This window comes from Primulina tabacum, chromosome 5 (genome assembly GCF_025594145.1).
Source record: "Primulina tabacum isolate GXHZ01 chromosome 5, ASM2559414v2, whole genome shotgun sequence".
NCBI lineage: Eukaryota > Viridiplantae > Streptophyta > Magnoliopsida > Lamiales > Gesneriaceae > Primulina > Primulina tabacum.
The window spans coordinates 19,587,141-19,608,368 of record NC_134554.1 but is presented as its reverse complement, the minus strand read 5'-3'; the positions used below and the strand labels follow the sequence as shown (position 1 = coordinate 19,608,368).

At 35.4% G+C, this 21,228-nt stretch overlaps 1 long non-coding RNA gene and 1 pseudogene across 1 annotated transcript; one reads left to right on the top strand and one right to left on the bottom strand.

Moving 5' to 3' along the window:
- Positions 1 to 386: 386 nt before the first annotated feature.
- LOC142547238 (putative protein phosphatase 2C 55) lies at positions 387 to 8,738 on the top strand (annotated as a pseudogene).
- LOC142547239 (uncharacterized) lies at positions 8,529 to 9,275 on the bottom strand. The gene is made up of 2 exons (XR_012820627.1): positions 8,922 to 9,275; positions 8,529 to 8,719 (listed from the first exon to the last, which is right to left on the bottom strand). It is a non-coding gene; the product is annotated as an uncharacterized LOC142547239 (long non-coding RNA).
- Positions 9,276 to 21,228: the final 11,953 nt, after the last annotated feature.

Below are 21,228 nucleotides of genomic sequence, written 5' to 3'. Positions count from 1 at the left end.
TCTTTAAGTTATTTAAAATATGTTCATCCGAACACTTTAAAAATTTATTTTTAAAATTAGATCTCACGGCTTATAAACTTCTAAAACTATATATAATGTGAAAGAAATTATAAACTGTTTTAAATAAGTTTAATCAAACAACTTATAAATTTATACAAATGAAAAATAATAATATTTAATAAATAACAATTTAGTTGACGTAGTTTTTTTATAGTTTCTTTTATTACTGTTATGTTAAGTATACATTTAATTTATTTAAATTTAAATGTTATGTTAAGTATACATTTAATTTATTTAAATTTAAATAAATAAATAATATGAAAATTAAATATTCAAATAAATAAATAACTAGGATTTTTCGGTCGATTTCCTAAAGCCGAGTCCGGAAATCAAATAGCCCCCGCGAAGCTTCAGGAGCCGCCAAACCTTAGTGAGAGCAGACGCGTGGCTGGCGTTTATCATTCCAATGTACGTGAATCAAATCCAACGATTTAACACCACGAACCATGAAAACCGATTTATTATGAGCAATTCTGTTGATATACCGTTGTCGAGGCTTTAAAACTTGATCAAATTGCTGCCGGTCCATCAATATTCATAAAGGTAAGATTTATTTTCTTCATTTTTTCCAGTAATTTGTGATTGCTGAAGAGGGATTTGGATTATGGATGCGGGTAATTTTGTGCGTGGGTGTGGTTTTTTCCTCAATCATTCTTTTATGTTTATTAGGATGGGAAAGGATGCAGATATTGGGATTCGTTTCTGATTAGTTTTTTAATCTGGCATTAGTTAGTTGTCGAGAACTACTGGTGGGAATCGAGTAGAATTTAATTTTTTCGGAGCAAATTTCTTAACACATTTTTCTTTATCAAAGTTGTGATTCTCAGATATGGGGATCGACTATGTAGTAAATCTTGGAAATGTTTCTTGCTGTTGAATTTGCATTATTACACAAATAAATATGTTTTACCTACTGCGCCACTTGTTCAAAAAGCAGAGGCTAGATAATTTAGGCATATAGATCATGGATTATTTATAGTAAAGATCTTGCATGATACTTTAAAAGTATGCGGTTTGTTCTAAACTTCTAATAGCAATTCATGGAATAATGTCATATTATTTTTATCATCTTTACTTTATTGTTTTTACTTTCATTTGCCAGGTTTTCTTGTTCCACCTATCCTGGTGAGGAAGGGACTCCCTATTTCCATGAGTATTGCATAGATGAATTGAAGTTTGAAATTATCTTTTACTAGCTGTTCTCGTGGCTTCACCATTTGTATCAAAAAAGTTTCTTATTTTCATCATTTGGGCCGATGAAATGCCATCTAATTGTTTCTCTGGCCTTTCGCACGTAATCCGAAAAGGAATCTGGGGAACAAGATCTGGAAAAGAATATGGAATCCAAGGTCAGGTAAATGTTTTGATTGACCGAGGGAAGAAGCTTACTGGAATCAAATTCTTTATCCTCTGGGAAATTCACCGTTCTTCACGTGTTTATGCGTTCTGGCAGTCTTGCTGCCACTCAGGCAAATTTTCATACAGCCAATCGAAGAAAGAATATTTCAGTTGTTGGAGCTTTTTCTCGCACGATTTCTATACCGTCTGTATCAGGCCCTTCATTTCAAGTTTGTGGATATCACATCGAGTGTCTGCTAGCAGAGCGTAATCAAGTTTTGGGCAATAACTCTCAAAAGAAACTTATGCCTGTCTGTGGATCTAGGTCAGGTCTCGCTGGCTGCTCTATCCGTAATTTGAATTCTAGGCCTGCTCAACCTGGTGTCGCTGCGTACCATGCTTTCATTTCATACTACAGAAGAAGCTTTTACATTAGTAGAAAGGTGAGCATGAGTTTGGGAAATAAAGAGCAGCCGAACAACTTCTTTCTCTATGGGTATTTCACATACAATGCTGTGAAGCGAAAGGGAAATGACCATACATTCCTGGGATTTGGTTTTGAAGGTTTCCATCTGTCATCACCTGCTTGTTCCTCGGCTGGCACTTCTCATGATGTGTCCTTTGAAAATTCTGCTCGGGAGGAACAACATTTAAGTTTTGCAGATTCATCGGAGCTGTATGTTTATTTCATTTCCATTTGATTTTTAATATTTATGAAGAGCTATGCTTTACTACAGATAGAATTTTTCTGTATAGCTTCACCTCCGCTAATTAAATATTTTTTAACTCATCGAACTCTGATGTGTGCATAACTTTCTGTTATGTCTTTGTTTGTGAGCATTTGATTTTGTTGTTAAAATTTGTCTAACCCTTACAAGTTGTCTAACCCTTACAAGTGTAAAACTCTAAACTCATCAACTTTTCTAAAGAAATGTTTGCCCACACCCATTTTTCTGCAAGACCTTTCTCCTAATGCTTCATCTGTTTAAAAAGTTTTTCCGTCCGGGCATGTCCGGGCATATCAATTAATCCTACAGTTTTTCCGTCAGAGCATCATCTAATTCTACATCCACGTAGCCAGTGAGGTCTTGATGTTCTCATCAAACGCTATTTGGAAGTCCATCTTAATGAGAGATCTGAAAGCTCTATGTCGAATTATTTTGCCATTTCTACTTTGGATTTATTCTTCTTTTTGTATTCAGGAGCATCCCAACGGGCAGGACACTGAGGCTAAAATCTGGGTCATGTTACCTGCCTCATCCTGACAAAGAAGAAACTGGTGGAGAGGATGCTCATTTCATTTGTACTGATCAACCAGCAATTGGTGTAGCTGATGGCGTTGGTGGATGGGCTGATCTTGGTGTCAATGCAGGGTATTATGCTCGTGAGTTAATGTCTAATTCGGTTAATGCAGTGCAAGATGAACCAAGAGGTTCCATTGACCCAGCCAGAGTCCTAGAGAAAGCCCATGCCAGCACAAATGCTAAAGGGTCTTCCACTGCTTGTATCATTGCTCTCACAGATCAGGTATCTGAAGTAAGCACATAGATCTTCTATTATTAACATTACCATTTGTAATTGGGGATCATCGTGCTTCACTCATCTAAAGTTGCTCTAGGAACCTTAAGAAAATTATTGCTGCAAATTTCAGCTCTAATCTGTCCCTGATTTTTAGATGTTAAGATTTTATAAGAAACAATAGATAAGCTCAATGCTTGCAAGTTGCATGGATTTATCAATCATAATTTCTTTCTTATGTAGGGTCTCCGTGCCATTAATTTGGGGGATAGTGGGTTTATGGTTGTTAGAGACGGATGTACAGTTTTTAGATCCCCTGTTCAGCAGCATGATTTCAATTTTACTTATCAGCTGGAGAGTGGTGACGCTGGAGATTTGCCTAGCTCTGGACAGGTAGATTACCTCCTGTTTCTTTTATAGTTACTTTCTACTTATTGTTCTGATACATTCATAGATATACCAATAAACCATCATTAGTCATCATACGCTTAAATTTTTCATTGAGTTTATTTTCTCCTGATGTTGCACGCACTTGGGAGTATCTGTAAGTGACTGGATGAAAGTTATCTAGGCTTTTATAGTTCTCTAATGCCTAGAAATAAGGTTTCTGTGCGCTTCCCTTGCATTTTGCATTGATTGATTGTGTGTATTAATCATTTTACTTTTCATTGATGGTTGACAACTGAAAAAAAGTACCTTGCAAGGTTCCAGAAAATTAGTTTTTTGAACTATCATCATTGATTAATTCTGCTCGCTTCTGAGGACTAATTCCTGCAAGATTTCAAGTATCTAGTCCTGGATTTGAAAATATGCCCTCTCCATTGACCCTTGTTTAGGAGGACTGTTGCCCCTTGTCTGATAACAAGCACCCGCCATGTGGATCATTTATTTGAAGCATAGTATTGTATATAAAACTAGTCCTGGCATGTACCAGTAACTTTTACCTACTTCCATGGACATGTCCCTTATTCTATGTTCAACTTCTTCTATGTCTTAAAAGGAATTGTTCGATGTACTGACTTAGGATGACAACTTTCCCCACGAGTTTGGGTCCCACGGGGAAAACCCCAAACGTTGATGTTTCGGGTTCGGGGATTTTAGTTCGGGGCAGATATGAGATTACTATCACCATCCCCGAACCTGTCCCGAAAATAATATCAATAATAAAATAATAGTATTATAAGTATCAATAAAATAGTAATAATATCATTTTTTAAAATATTAATAATATTATTATTATTAATATTGATATTAATATTAATATATCACTAATAATAATGGATAATAAAAAAATTTGGTTTGAGAAAATCTTCGAATCCATTGTCGTCTTGTATATTAATATTTTTGAAACGGGGATGGAGGCGGAGATGAGAAGTTGATCCCGAAGTTTCGGGTTTAGGGATTCCCCGAACCCAAAAAAGCGGGGATCGGAATGGATAGAGGGTGATGATAGAATTCGGGGACGGAGATGGGGATGGCAAACCCGCCCCCATCCCGTCCCATTGCCATCTCTATACTGACTGTGTCTTTAAAAATCTAACTCCTTATGGGAGTTCTATTATCTTTTTAATCAAATAGATATTACACAGTTTCTTTTCAGTAACGATGTAGATTTTTTCACGTTTTGTGAGTAGTTTTCCACGTGATATATATTCTTAATTGGTTGTTCATGTCTTTGTGAAGTAGCATTCAAATGTTATTTCTTTGTACTTGTTATCAATCATTTTCATCTTTGTCTTTTACTTCACAAATGGCTTGTTATAGTCTGGATTTTGGGGATGAAGTATGAACTATCTGAAACTAATAGTCTGTTTAGATAGAGAAACTTTTAATTTAAAGGTGTTTAAAAAACTGATGTTTCGATGAAGAGGCTCATTGAAAGGGATTAATACACACATTTTCCATAATCAATGATTAAGTTTATTCTCTAAACTGAAAGAAAAATGTGTGTATCCAAATATTAAAAATGCTTCTGCTTTTTTGGGGAAAAAACACCTAAAAAACGCAAGCTTATTGAAGTTCTTTTCAAACCATGAGTTTGCTATTTAAACAGGTCCTAAATGGTCTTTTATGCGTTACACAGGTATTTATCGTCCCTGTTGCTCCCGGCGGTGTCATAATTGCTGGGACTGATGGCCTTTTTGACAACTTGTACAACAATAACATTGCTGCAGTTGTGGTCCATGCTGTGAGAGCTGGTTTAGCACCTCAAGTGACTGCACAGAAAATAGCAGCGTTGGCGCGGCAACGGGCACTTGACAAAAACCGGCAGACTCCTTTCTCTGCTGCAGCCCAAGAAGCTGGATTCCGGTATTATGGTGGGAAGCTTGACGACATCACCGTAGTTGTTTCTTATATCACCAGTGACCAAAATGTATGGACTCCTTTTCTCCCAAACACACACACACAGACATTGAGAATTTGTTCGTGCTTGCTTGCATTCTGTAAACTCTCTCAGAACTTCTCGTATTCTGTATTAGTTTGTTGTCGGCAATATGACTCATTTCTTGCATTATTCGATGTAATCCGGATTTGTTTTTTCTTGAAATCAAATTGTGGTGCTCGTACCCGTTCTTGTGCAGGAGGAATGCCTTCTAACGAACGACTTTAAATAGAGAATCAGTGGTACCTGGTGTGGTTTTATTTTATGATGTCCCAAAGGTAATTTCATGGAATGTTTTGGCCCTATGCTGAGGTTGATGTATATGGTTATGTTGTTTTTGTGTCGTATGCCAATCTTGTTGTCTCTTGTATAAATATACTCGCTTTGGCATTTTGGGTGTAATTCTAACTCCCAGATTTTAAAAATTGCTGTACATAGAAATAATCTAAAAAGGGTTAGTTTTTTACCCCTTGTTTTGTCTGGTTTTGTTTTGAGAGTGTATTCATGGATTTCACAGCTTGTTGCCACAATAATCTGGATGTTTCTGTTTCTTTCCATAATCAAATACTTTTCTATGTAAATTAACATTCTTGTCTAGATCCATTAGGGTCGGTCAGATTTATTACTAGAGAAGTTTTTCCCCGAAAAAGGTTGGAATATATATAATAGATATACCTTATCTAAAATATAATTTATAAATTATTGGCATATCACCAGGGAGCTCACCTCACCCCTTGGGAAAACAATCGGACAATTATTTCCTTGATAATTAATTAATACCCTAACACCCGCATTTGTTTAGTTGTCAACTGAATTAGGTAACGGATGATGGCGAAGTCCCATTCCGGTTCATTCCATCTTATATATAGGGGCACTACCTCTATGATAAGTCCAAATTTATCCACACATACATGAAGGTCTACTAATTTTTTTAAAATCATCTTGTCCATCCACGTCGACCTAACCGTCCTATTCCTGTACGAAAGCTCCAGCCAGCTTTTATAGTAATAACCACAGTCCCTGCTCTCGAAACATGCAATCAAACCTCGCTTGACTCCTTCCACGCATCGAAACCCACAACTTTGCCGCTCCCCTTGAACAAAATTGAAACATCATGGGTTTTTTGAAAGATTGTTAAGGTTGGGTGGTGTTTGAATTTTCTTACTCGGGGTTGTGTAGGTTCGGTCGACCCTACCCCTGCGGGCACTGCCTGCAGGGGTCGATCCAACGGCTCGGATTTTTTCGAGCCAATTTTTATTTTTTTTTTACAGGGAGGTGGGCCCGAATCACTCATGTGGAGTGATCCGGACCGTTCATTGCCCGTGCAGGCAGTGCCTGCACGGGTAGGTTGAAACAAACCGGGTTGTGTAGGGATTTAGTTTCGAGGAAATGGCGGGTGGTCGGAAGGAGAGGAACGGCCCATTGTCGGGCCGTGGATCTCGAATCGCTGCGGCAATTGGGATCGGGGTTTTAGCGGGATGTATCTTCGCATTCTTGTTCCCCCATGGGTTTTCCTCCTCCGAGCCGCCTGCTATAATTCGTCCGCTCTCCAAGTCTAATCTTGAGGTGTGCAATTCCTTCGTCGTTCTTTGTTGTTTCTTAAATTTTTTTCATTTAATTTTTTGGTTCCTCCATGATTCTCGTCAGTCGTTATCAAGGGGGAACCTAGGATTTTGGTAGCGTGCGATTCAGTGATTCGGGGCAAAATTAATATTTTTCAGAAGGAATCTATATAAAATTCCTTTTTTCCCCATTTTGAGTTGTGCTACTACCCCTAGTGAGTTCGTAACGTATTGTTAATTAATCTTGGAAGTGGTGGTGTGTTTCAATGATTTAGTTAGTGCAAAAATTACTTCTTTTTTTGAATTCAGAATGGTTGTTGCAAGACTTTTAGTTGGTGGGAAGGACACGGACTTTAGATTTCTTTTTCTGTTGTTGTTATGAACAGTATAATATGTGAATTCATCTTTGATAAAAGTGTAGAGCGAAAAGGGCAGACACGTGCTTGATGTATATGTAGTCTCTAGGAAATTTAACTTTTAATGTAACCATGTAGAGGTCCTTCCTTATGTGGATATGTAGTCTCTAGGAAATTTAACTTTGAATGTTACCATGTAGAGGTCCTTCCTTATGTGGATATGGTGGAAAATATAAATGTGATGATGTCTGATGTAATGTTATATTATTCCATAGGTTGATTCTTCAGGTGAATCAACGGAAAAAATAAATCTTCTGAAAGCTGATATCATGAAGCTATCGGACAGGAATGTTGAGTTGAAAAGGACAGTTAGAGAGTTGAATGAAAAGCTACACCTGGCTGAGCAGGGAAAAGGTCGTGCGCAAGAACAGATTATGGTATTGGATGAACCACACAAAGCTGGACCTTTCGGTACTATTAAAGGCTTGAGGACTTATCCAACTGTCATTCCTGATGAAAATGTGAATCCAAGACTTGCAAAGATTTTGGCAAAGGTTGCTGTGAATAAAGAGCTTATTGTTGCAATTGCCAACTCAAATGTAAAGTGGATGCTAGAGGTGTGGTTTACTAGCATTAAAAATGTGGGTATCCCAAATTATCTGGTAGTTGCATTAGATGATGGAATCCTAGATTTTTGCAAGTCGAATGACGTCCCTGTGTACCAAAGGGACCCTAATGAGGCTATTGATTCTGTGGGAAAAACAGGTGGTAACCATGCTGTCTCAGGACTGAAATTCCAAATATTGAGGGAGTTTCTGCAGCTTGGTTATGGTGTACTGCTTTCAGATGTCGATATAGTTTACTTGCAGAATCCGTTCGATCATTTATACAGAGACTCTGATGTGGAGTCGATGTCTGATGGTCATAGTAACATGACAGCTTATGGGTACAACGATGTATTTGATGAACCTTCAATGGGTTGGGCTAGGTATGCTCACACAATGCGAATACGGGTGTATAATTCAGGTTTCTTCTATATCAGGCCTACAGTTCCTTCGATCGAGCTCTTGGATCGAATTGCTAATAGGCTTACTCGAGAAAATGCTTGGGACCAAGCGGTTTTCAACGAAGAACTCTTCTTCCCGTCGCATCCTGGTTATGTTGGGCTTCATGCTGCTAAGAGAACAATGGACCACTACCTCTTTATGAACAGTAAAGTCCTTTTCAAGACCGTCAGAAAAGATGCGAATTTGAAGAAACTCATACCAGTTATTGTTCATGTAAACTACCACCCGGATAAGCTTCCAAGAATGAAAGCTGTTGTCGAGTTTTATGTAAATGGCAAGAAGGATGCTCTCGATCCTTTCCCTGATGGGTCGGAATGACAGTGAAGCTGGTGATAGATTCATGTTTAAGTTGGTCTTTTTTTCTTGTTTCTTTTTACTGTATACGGGATTCTCAACAGATTACATGTTTTTGAAAGGGGTCGTTTGCAAATATGGCTTAAACATCTTACTTTTGTTTCATATATCATGTTTTTATTATGATGCTAAAAGCTTCTTTTCAGCTTTTCAGTGTAATGTTCTCAATATTTGACATCGATTCTATGCACTGATATCTTATCGCCGTCGGAAATAGTTTTAAATTCAATAATTGATACATGCAATTATACGTATGGATTCTAAAGCGCTCAAATTTCGGTACAATCATTGTTCAGGAATTGATCTAGGAATTGTATAGAGCATGCACCTGGAATGAGGAGCACAAAAGAAGCTTTCAGAAACTGAAGGGGAATTGCTAACAACTGCCCCGCTACTCGCATTACTCAATAGAATATATGGGTGGTTTGTTATCTATATGAACACATCTAAAACAGGCTTCGGATGGATGTGTGCTAATGGAAAAGTACGTGATCATAGCCTATGCGTTTAGAAAATTTAAAAATCATGAGGTCAACTATCCCACACATTATTTGGAATCAGGGGCCATAATATTTGCCTTATTAGAGGATTTTATCGATCCATCACAAACATGTGTACTTTTCATTTTCATTTTACCTAGCTAAGCCATTATGATGCGATCCTGGCAGGTCAAGCTCCAATGGAAGCGTGGAATCCTTTAGAGTCGCCGAAAGACGAATCACAAAGAGGCGGATGAAGATATTCAAGTAAGCATTGCATGGACTCATGAGCAATCGAGAAGATCTTGCAAGCAAGGTTCCAAGCCTTAAGAGTGTCGTGATGCATGGGAGTGACTTTGGAGGCCAAATGAATGTTATTAAGTGTGGAGTAATGTTGGTGGACTAGCGCCACAACGCCCAGGAAGAAACGTCGCAGCGATAGGAGAAGCTGCTTAGCGCCTAGCTGCTAGAATTGTAGCGCTTAGGCGCTACTTTTGCGTGCTTGAAGTGCTTAGGCGCTACAGGCTGGCACCTAGGCCCTGCCTCTGCCGAAGGTGCAGCGCCTAGGTGCTACTGGATCAGCGCCGCAGCGCTATGCTTCTGGAAAAATAGAGATTTACCTTATTTTGAATCCTAGATAACTTGGGAACTTATCTTTTGATATATTTTGATTTTGTAAGGATGTTTGGACGAATTTTTCAGTACTTTTCACATTATTGAAGATTGAATTACCTTTTTCTTGAATTTTCTCTCAAACAACAAAAAATCTTCTTGTTTTGTATCAAAAATCAAGCTTATCAAAGTTTATGTTTTGTGGAGTTTGTCGATCGTGCTTACATGGATTGTCAAAGACGAGTTCTTTGAAGGTTCGTTCGAGTATCAGTTTTTTCCTTGTGATTGTTTGTTACTAAACCACTTAGTTTAGGGGTGAAATTCATGTAATTCTTGATTCAAAAGGTCGGGACGACACAACACGGATCATTTAAATGTTATTGAATTGAGGGCGCGATTCCAATAATCATGTTTGCCTTTCTTTCCTACGAGGATTCATATCACATTATTTGATATGTTCTAATATGTCGTTTGGCTTTTTTCCACACTTTTTGTTAGTCAACTGACACTGAAAATCGAGAATTCATAATTCAGTTGCCAACCCAATAAATTAAATTTTGAAGAAGTAAATTGTGTCTAGTGTTTATTTAACCCCCTTCTAAACACTACCACCAATCCTATCAAGTGTTACTAGAGCGGTTTTATTCTCAACTCTAAACATTTGTTTTCAAATGACTTCATTCAGCAAAAATCCGATGTCCAAGGTAGATTTTGATGACTGGAAGATAAGAATACAAGCTCATTTAGCTGCTAAGGATGATGATATGTGGTTCATTATCATGGATGGACCAATAAAGATATTGAAAGCCAATACATCCAAATCCATCACTAACGGTCCACCTCAAATGATATAAAAACCAAGGACTAAATGGACAAATTATGACAAGAAGAAAGTCAATCTTGATAATGTGGCTAAGGACATTCTGTTCAAAACTTTTGATAAGAATACATTAAGTAAAACCAAAATGTGTAAGATCGCCAAAGAAATTTGGGAAATATTGATTCAGTTGTGAAAAGGTAATGAACAGACCAAAGAACAAAAACTGTGGCCACACAGAAATTTGACAAATAAAGAAGTTCAACCCCAGTGTCCCCCATCTTTCCTCTGACAGAAGCTTAATCAACTACTTCTAGCTACTCTGGGATTCCGGGATAACTTTTTTACATTAATCACATCCCTGGACTCAATCTGTGTGGTTCCCCTCAATAAGTGCGATCAAGATGAAACATAGAGAATTAATGTCTGACTTTGATGAAAGAGTAACCGGAAACGTGATTGAACTCAGTGCACTTGGAAAAGTGTACAAAAACTGAGAAGTTATCTTGAAGATGATGACAGGACTCCCGAAAGAATGGGATGTCAAAACTATAACAATGAATGAATCCAAAAATTTGAGCAAGATGAAACTTCATGACTTTTTTGCAGATTTAAAAGCTTATGAATTCAAATTTAGGCTCTAACTACTGTGAAACTGGAACCAACATCTTCACAAGGGCAAGTGATCAATCAGTTTTACATGCTACATTTATTTCTAATATTGAACCTAAAAAGATTGATGAAGCTCTAACTAATAGTAGCTGGATCAATGTTATGCAAGAATAATTCAATCAGTTTCCTAGAAATCATGTCTGGAACTTAGTTTCAAGACCTTCTGATCATTCAGTTATAGGTACAAGATGGATGTACAAGAACAAACTAAATGAAGATGGAATCGTAGTGAGGAACAAAGTAAGACTAGTTGCCCAAAGATTCAAGCAAGAAGAAGAAATTGAATATGATGAAACGTATGCATCAGTAGTTAGATTGAACGTCATCTGTATGTTTCTTGATTATGTCTCTTACAAGAATTTCAAAGTTTATCAAATGGATATAAATAGTGCATTCATGAATGGACAACTACAAGAAAAAGTATATGTTGAACAACCACCAAGTTTTATCAATAATTTATTTCCTGATTATGTCTATCACTTAAACAAAACTTTATATGGTTTAAAACAGACTCCAAGAGCTTGGTATGAAACACTGTCTAAATTTCTAATTAAGCATTATTTTATTATAGGCACTGTTGATAAGACTCTAAATTTATAAAAAGAAATCATACTTTATTAGTACAAATTTATGTTAATGATATTATTTTTGGGTCAGCCAACCCCAAACTATATGAAAAGTTTGCTAAAATGATGCATAAAGAGTTTGATATGAGTATGATGGGTGAACTGACATTCTTTCTTAGTTTGTAATTGAAACAATTGGATAATGGTATTTGCATCATTCAAACTAAGTACACAAAGGAACTAATCAAAAAATTTGGAATAGAAACATATTCCACAACAGCAACCCCGATTAGCTCATCAGTTAAACTAGACAAAGATGAAGGGAGAATATGTGTTGACATAACTATGTATTGAGGCTTAATAGGTTCTTTATTGTATCTAATGGCCAGTCGACCTGGTATTGTATTTTTTTCTGTATGTGTGCTCGGTTTCAGTCGGACTCTAAGCAATTTCATTACTTAAAAAAACACAGAATGTGGGTCTTTAATATGGCAAATACTCTTCTTTCAATTTAGTTAACTATTCATATACAGATTATGCAGGGGGCAAGCTTGATAAAAAAAAGTAATAGTGGATCATGTCATTTTCTAATAGACATACTGATTTATGGGTTAAGCAAGAAGTAGATTTTCATTGCTACATCCATAACCGAAGCATGAATCTTCTATATTTATTATTGATCGCCATATTTAAAATAGATTGAATAAATTTTTTTACTAAATTATCCAATTAATTTATTAATAATTATATTTTTTGTAAAACAATTTATATCATAAATAATTAAAACCTAATTATTAATTATTTGTTTTATAATAAAGAAATTAAATTTTATCAAAAATTATTCCAATGGTAAATTTAACCAATATTTCAAAAAATATAAATTAAGCACATAAAAATTTTGAAAAATTCATAAAATTGCCATGGGCCCAAGTCAAAACCAGTCTATGGAAAGGACATGGTTTCAAATAAGCCTTTTGTCTCCCGATCAATTCGGGCAGTCGTCAACAAGAACTTGTCATTTCGCGCAGAGCAGTGTGTTGCCCTACGCAAAAACAATTTTTTATTTAAAAACTGCGTAAGCAGTGTAATGCATGCACTATTAGTGTTGCTCGCTACTCGTTGCTTGGAACTATTCTGGGTAGCACAGAAAACTCTGCCTGCGCTGGGCAACCATACCCGCTACCCCCAAACTGTTCCGGGTAATGCATAAAAGTTTTTTTTAAAAAAAACAAAATTTTTAAGCTCTACAATTTTATGAAAGATTTTCTGATGCGGTTAAAAAAAAACTAAATACGATTTAAATCATAAACAAAAGAATCATATGATTGAAAAATCTACGCTCTGATATCACTGTTGGAATACAGTTTTCTCGCACCCAAAATGCAGCGGAAGTTTAAAATTTTAAAATAAATTTTAATTTGACAAACAAAAAATTTTTGGCGTCATATGATTTAAATCTCAACCACAGGATGTCTAAACATTGAACTTCAAACTATTCCAAAATTCAAGGAGAGATAATCCTTGTATTTTCTATGAATAATCAACTATATTAAAATCCCTTTTCAATTCTCCGAATATGGTCAATGATTGAAGACGATGATCTTTTTTAAATTTGTATTAAAAACCAAAAAAGATTTACGTTGAGACTAGATCTGATTCCCAAATCAAAGTGACCGAGAGCAACTTGATTGCTGATCACCGATTGGCCGGACCCTTATGATTTTTCCAATAAAATAATTGGCAGATATTTTTTTTATTCTCATTCACCAATTGGGGCACCCCTTTTTCATTGTTTAATCAAACTTTGCCGGGACTTTTCATGATTTCTCAATCACAAATTGACCAATAGCAATTTTGATTTACAAACATCCAGTTGGCCGAGAGTTGTACTTGGGGAGGCGGGATAGTATATAAAATTATATTGTAATTTCTTATGTTAGGTTTTATTAATGGTGTATTATCAACTTTTGATAACATGTTATAAGTATAATTTTAATCAAAAAAATATTCTCTCCTTTAATCAGGATTTTGTATTTATGTTACGTAAAACTCTTATGTTTCATTTTTCACTCTTGAAAATACCATTTAAATTAAATAATTATCAACTCCTGATAATACAAAATATAGTATAATTAAATAAATATCAATCAATCAATTCTAAACCCCTATAGAATATTTTTTGGGAATATTACACAGTACTGACTACTACTCAATTATTATTTAATTAGCATATTTTAAATTAAATAATTATAAACTAATTATAACTTCGACCGAAGATCAGACAACGCCGATGCGGCGAAGGTGCAAATCTCATTCATGTAATCAAAAGGACAATTTTGAAGAACAAAATTTTTCAGTGATTTATTTTGACATAAGCCTATTTCTGAACTATTTCACGGCAGTTGCACTCTCTTCGCTTAATTAGCCGTTAAGCTAATTTTCACAACTTTCAATAATGAAATTCATTTATGAACTCCTTTATAATAAATATGTTTGATCTCTATCAAACTGCATTAGTCAAATTCAACTCCTAGAATTTGATTACTCAATGAGAACAAAAAATCCAATACTTGTGTGACCCTCAATGACTCATGTGTACAACTAACCGTTAGTTCACAACATCATGTGATTCAGGACAACATTTGTACTTATTCCGGCTTACCCTAATTAGTCTCATTTTTTTCAACAACCCCTTGTTCAAGAACATCATAACTCAAATCTGATTGTACCTATCAAATCGTGGTAAGAGCTTTTGTACCATCGCCCATTGATCTCCAATGTTCCAATGATATCGCCTGCAAGAACTAGTAAGTTATGGTTAACCTACAGTACGGTCTCTTCAACTTATATCTCTCAATCGAATTTGCAACCTTCGGTATATCAAGAGTTGCAAATGAATTCGATGACGAAATGATGTATCTTTGATTAATAATAGTGACATTATATATGCAATTAGGAATTCTATATTCGACCGGTCCATTCCCTCTATAATCCAATACTTGTATGACCCTCAATGACTCATGTATACAACTAACCGTTAGTTCACAACATCATGTGATTCAGGACAGCATTTGTACTTATTCCGGCTTACCCTATTTAGTCTCATTTTTTTTTTCAACAACCCCTTGTTCAAGAACATCATAACTCAAATCTGATTGTATCTATCATATCATGGTAAGGGCTTCTGTACCATTGCCCATTGATGTCCTATGTTCCACTGATATCGCCTGCAAGAACTAGTAAGTTATGGTTAACCTACAGTACGGTCCCTTCAACTTATATCTCCCAATCGAATTTGCAACCTTCGATATATCAAGAGTTGCAAATGAATTCGATAACGAAGTGATATATCTTTGAATAATAATAGTGACATTGTATATGCAATTAGGAATTCTATATTCGACCGGTCCATTCCGTGCTATAATCCAATACTTGTGTGACCCTCAATGACTCATGTATACAACTAACCGTTATTTCACAACATCATGTGATTCAGGACAACATTTGTACTTATTCCGGCTTACCCTATTTAGTCTCTTTTTTTTCAACAACCCCTTGTTCAAAAATATCATAACTCAAATCTGATTGTACCTATCATATCATGGTAAGAGCTTCTGTACAATCTCCCATTGATCTCCTATGTTCCACTGATATCGCCTGCAAGAACTAGTAAGTTATGGTTAACCTACAGTACGGTCCCTTCAACTTATATCTCCCAATCGATTTTGCAACCTTCGGTATATCAAGAGTTTCAAATGAATTCGATGACGAAATGATGTATCTTTGAGTAATAATAGTGACGTTATATATGCAATTAGGAATTCTATATTCGACCGGTCCATTCCCTGCTATAATCCAATACTTGTGTGACCCTCAATGACTCAGGTATACAACTAACCGTTAGTTCACAAAATCATGTGATTCTGGACAACATTTGTACTTATTCCGGCTTACCCTATTTAATCTCATTTTTTTTTCAACAACCCCTTGTTCAAGAACATCATAACTCAAATCTGATTGTACCTATGATATCATGGTAAGAGCTTTTGTACCATCGCCCATTGATCTCCTATGTTCCACTGATATCGCCTGCAAGAACTAGTAAGTTATGGTTAACCTACAATACGGTCCCTTCAACTTATATCTCCCAATCAAATTTGCAACCTTCGGTATATCAAGAGTTGCAAATGAATTCGATGACGAAATGATGTATCTTTGAGTAATAATAGTGACGTTATATATGCAATTATGAATTCTATATTCGACCGGTCCATTCCCTGCTATAATCCAATACTTGTGTGACCTTCAATGACTCATGTATACAACTAACCGTTAGTTCACAACATCATGTGATTCAGGACAACATTTGTACTTATTCCGGCTTACCCTATTTATTCTCATTTTTTTTCAACAACCCCTTGTTCAAGAACATCATAACTCAAATCTGATTGTACCTATGATATCATGGTAAGAGCTTCTGTACCATCGCCCATTGATCTCCTATGTTCCACTGATATCGCCTGCAAGAACTAGTAAGTTATGGTTAACCTACAGTACGGTCCCTTCAACTTATATCTCCCAATCGAATTTGCAACCTTCGGTATATCAATAGTTGCAAATGAATTCGATAGAAATTAATTATTTATAGGATATATTACAAATCTCTAAAATATTCGGAGCAGGAAGATCTAGCCAAGGTTAGATATCAAGAAAAGAAGAGAACTTATCAGAGTCTTAAGATAAACTTATGATTTAAAATAACAGGTTCTTAGAAATAGTACCGGATTCCTCTAAACTTTCCGGAGATCTTAGAGAAATTCAAAAAACAATACAAAATTATGACAATATGTTGTATTATGTACCGCAGATGTGGATAAAATCCTTGAAACCAGAAAGAAACTCTTGGAATATTAAAGAATATTTGAACAAGACTTCAAAACCTAGAACAACAACCAAGTTCTAGTAAGAGGACTTCAGAAGGAAGGTTACCACCATCATTTGGTACTGAAACTCTATTAAATTAAAGAGGAAAGCCCAAATTGATGCCAAAACCTTTAACTGAAGAAGAAAAATGATTAATCTAATCAAAACAGTCTCAGAAAAGAAATTAATTTGATGACAACTTTAGAAAATATTGATCTAGAAGATCTCCAAGACCTTGCAGAATCTTTTGCAAATCTCAAGGTTGTAGATCTAAAGATGAACACAACTGAGGGCGAAAAACCCACCGTAACATGGTCATCTTCGCAGGAACCACCAAGAGAAAGTGTGAGATCTCAGAATTTAAATATGAGAGAATCCCAACCAGACTTTTATACTGGTATAGAATCACACCCAGTGGGAACAAGGTCAAGGAAGAATCAAATTCCTTTGCACCAAACACCCTATGGGAAATCTGATTTAGAACCTATATATCTTTATGGGGTTATGCTTAACCTAGATGTATTAGATTTAAAAAACATAGAAGATCTCATAGATGATTGGACATCTGCTATGAGAATTGCAGCAGGAATACTTGATCTCAAGAGAGATTGATTCATTAAACTTCTGGAAATGAGTCTTATGGGATCTGTTAAAATTGCTTGGGACATGACTTCGGTAGAAACCAAAGAATCAGTCCTAGCCGGAGAATCTCTTAGCGAGATAGCCAGAAGAATTGTTACCCTTTTTAAAGCATAATTTATAGGGGTATATTATTTTAATAGTCAAGATACAAAGAGGAAAAAGAAATATACTCAAGCTCTTTATAGTCTTGAATTAATGACATATGTTTAATGGATGAATATATTATGTTGTTCACCAAATACGGATGGAATTTAGGGGTCAAAAAAGATATAGTAATGTAACTTTTCTTCGCCAAAATGCCAAGTCCCTGGAGAGAAATGCTAATAAGAGAATATGTCACTGGCAATCCATATACATTGGCATGAAGGGCCTCTTTTCTCAAAGAAAAATTAGCAGAATTGTGTCATCTGGCAGCATTATAAAAGAATTACAAACGATTAAGGGGTATTAACAAATGTACTCCTTTGTGTTATAAGGAAAATGATCTTTCAACAATTATTGGAAGTAAACCAGAGAAGAGGAAAAGTTTTAGGACTCATCTTTATGCTAAAAGTGGAAAGAGTACTCGGAAACCAAGAACAGTTTGGTCCAGACAAAAATCCAGATCTTATATATCTGGATAAAGAAGTGGACCATCAAGAAGTATGATATCATCTCAATCATCGAATATATCTCGAAGCACATGAAGAACACCTACAAAGAAAACTTTCATAAGAGCTCACACAAGAGCTAATGAAAGTTTTAAAGATTGTAATTGCTGGACATGTGGAGCAAGATGTCATATCTCAATTAACTGTCCAGAAAATGAAAAGGAGGTAGTAAACGCTTCGATCAAACTCCGGATATTGCAGAAGCATTTTATTACCGAGATTTTGTTCAAGTATACCAATTCGAGGATATTGCCTCAGATGAAAGTATATATGAAGAAGAGGAAGTCTTAAGTTAGGGAGGATCTGATGGAACAGAATCGGAATCTGACTGAAAACGAGGTATTTCAACACGAAACACATGAAGATTTGTCTGGTTTCTTTAGCCATACAGCAATATCTCATAACATGATACAAAGGATCGTGAGAGAAAACCCTGGTCTTCAGAGATATCAAGGATTCTCTGTAGGACAAGCAGAAAAATTCTTAGGAAGTCTTAGCCTAAGAAATAGAAAGCATCATCTAATCTATAAAGTTTTCAGAATGGAAATGACAATTCCGATGGAACTTACATGAAATAGAATGAAGATGCAACTAATTCATTCTGAGAAAATTAAGGAGGAATTACAAAAATTCAAGATAGAAGTAGCACGAACCATGTCCTGGATTCATATCGGAGCAATCCAGATTATAATAAAAGCTACTTTTAAAGAAAGAATAGATTCACCCATTGACATCGCTATATGCGATAAACGAATGGATAATCTTCAAGATTCAGTACTGGGAACAATCTCGGTAAATCTCTGTGCAGGAAAAATTGTAGGATTAATTTATCCAAGGATTGCCAACAACTTGGCAGATCGAGATTTCAGCCGAGCTTTGACGTTGCATTAGAAATTTAAAGAAAAAAGGCTGATGAAAGAGGGTAATAGATCATATTCTATTACCTATCAAATTTCATATGCTCTATCTAATACACATAATTCAGAATTGTTTATTAGAAATGAGTTTATTGAAATATCTGAGATATTTGGAAAAGTGGCTCAGACAATTTATCCAGAAAGAGTTGAGTTTCCCTTAATACATGAAACATATATCCAAATATAAGACAAACCGATTCTACAGAGGAATCAAAATCTTAGATTGAAATCAAGAAGACTATCTTTTCAAGAAGATAAGATTACAAGCTATATGTGGGGAAAAACACATATCCAAGAAACCCAACAGACACTAAAAAAATTTTTAGACAATAGGAATGCTTAGACATCCAGAAGGGTTGAATGAAGTAAAAATAATATTTGATATTACGAAACAAAAGAATCAATTTCCTTATAATACCATATACTATTTAGAACAACATATGATAGGATCTTACCAAGGATTAATCAATATAGGAGAATTGTAAGTTCGTATCAAAGGAATTCCAGGAAAAGAACTAGATTGATTGATTCTTAGACTTGAGTTTCTTGAGGAACATAAACCTTGGAAACATCTAGAGTTTGGAATGGAGTTTTTGGCTGAGGATAAAATCTGGAAAATTCAATGATCACAAGCCGATTCTCGATATACATTCCAGTAGGAATGTTAAACGAACAATATAAGGCAGAATATGTTGCTGCTTATATTGATTCAGGCGTTGGAATCTGTACAGCAAAAAGAGGAGTTTTTGCAAATAATTTGGAAGAATATCTACCTAAAATTGCTGGGAGAGATTTATCTAAAATGATTTTAATTTTATGTAAAAGGATTAAAATGACAGAAATCGTAATTGGAGGTGCTGGACATACACCTTGGTATAAGGTAAAAACACCACAAATTTATTTTCATGATACGGAAGCTTACATTTAGCTCGGAAATAATTTGCTACAAACGTTTAAGTCCTATACGCAAGAAAATGAAATTAGACGATTAGTGTTCACAACACCTTGTGATCACAACATCATAGTCCAGAAACTAAGAGATACATTTTATAGAAATTTCCAATTCAGTTTTGCAGCAAGCGTGGTGATGAAGTAAAACTTCTGAACCCAAAAATGTAGGATTCTAGAAATTTTGGAGAAGCAATGATCCAATTAAGAGCAGATAAGCGTATCCAACCAGAAGAAATAGAGTGCCCCAAGATAGCTCTATATCAGAATGAGATAGGGTTTGAATCAAGGGTATCATTAGAAGATGTTAAGAAAAGGATCAAAGAAAATTTCAATGAAGATCCCTTAGCATGGTGGGATAAAAATCAACTCAAATCCTGCCTTAAAATTAATGAGGGAAAAGAGTATAAATTTGTCCGATGCAAGCCTATCTAAATGAACATAATAGATCAAAAGGATATGCAGATTATAATTAAGGAACATCTGAACCTTAGTTTAATCAAAGTAGGAATTTCACCATATAGCAGCCCAAGATTTCTTGTAAGAAATCATGGTGAAATAAAAAAGAACAAACCCAGACTAGTTATTAATTACCGAGAAATTAATAAGATTTTGGAGTTTGATTGGTATTTCATACCTAGTAGAGAACATCTAATTAGTTGAATACGCAATGCAAAAATATTCTCTTAATTTGATTGTAAGTCTGGTTTTTATCAGATTCGGATGCAGGAAGAACGCAAGAAATTCACAGCTTTCTCCACACCACAAGGACACTATATCTGGGAGGTATATCAATGAGATTGGCTAAGTCACTTTAGATATTCAAAGGAAAACGGATAATCTATTTAAAGATTATTTTAAGTTTATGTTTGTCTATATTGATGATGTTTTAATCGTATCTAAAAATATGAAAGAACATATCAAGCATTTATAGATTTTCTTTTTATGTTTGTAAAAAAGAAGGACTGATTCTATCGGAAAATAAAGCAGTCATTGTCACAAGAAAAATAGAATTCCTTGGAATAAAAATCGATATGTTTGGTATAATTTTGCAGGATCATATAGTAGAAAAGGTGCAAAATTTTGCAGACAAGCTAAAAGAAAAGAAACAAATTCAAAGTTTTCTGGGATTTGTTAATTTTGCTGGGATGTTCATTAAAAACCTAGCAAAACACAGGAAAGTGTTTAGTCCATTATTGAAAAAAGATGCGAAATTTATATAGACGAAAGAACACACCCAAGGACTTAGCCAACTCAAGGAGATTTGTAAAAATATTCCAAAAATGACTATTCCCTAGGACATAGATCATCTGATATTAATACAGATGCCAGTGATCATTGGTGGGTGGACTCTTCTCAGACGC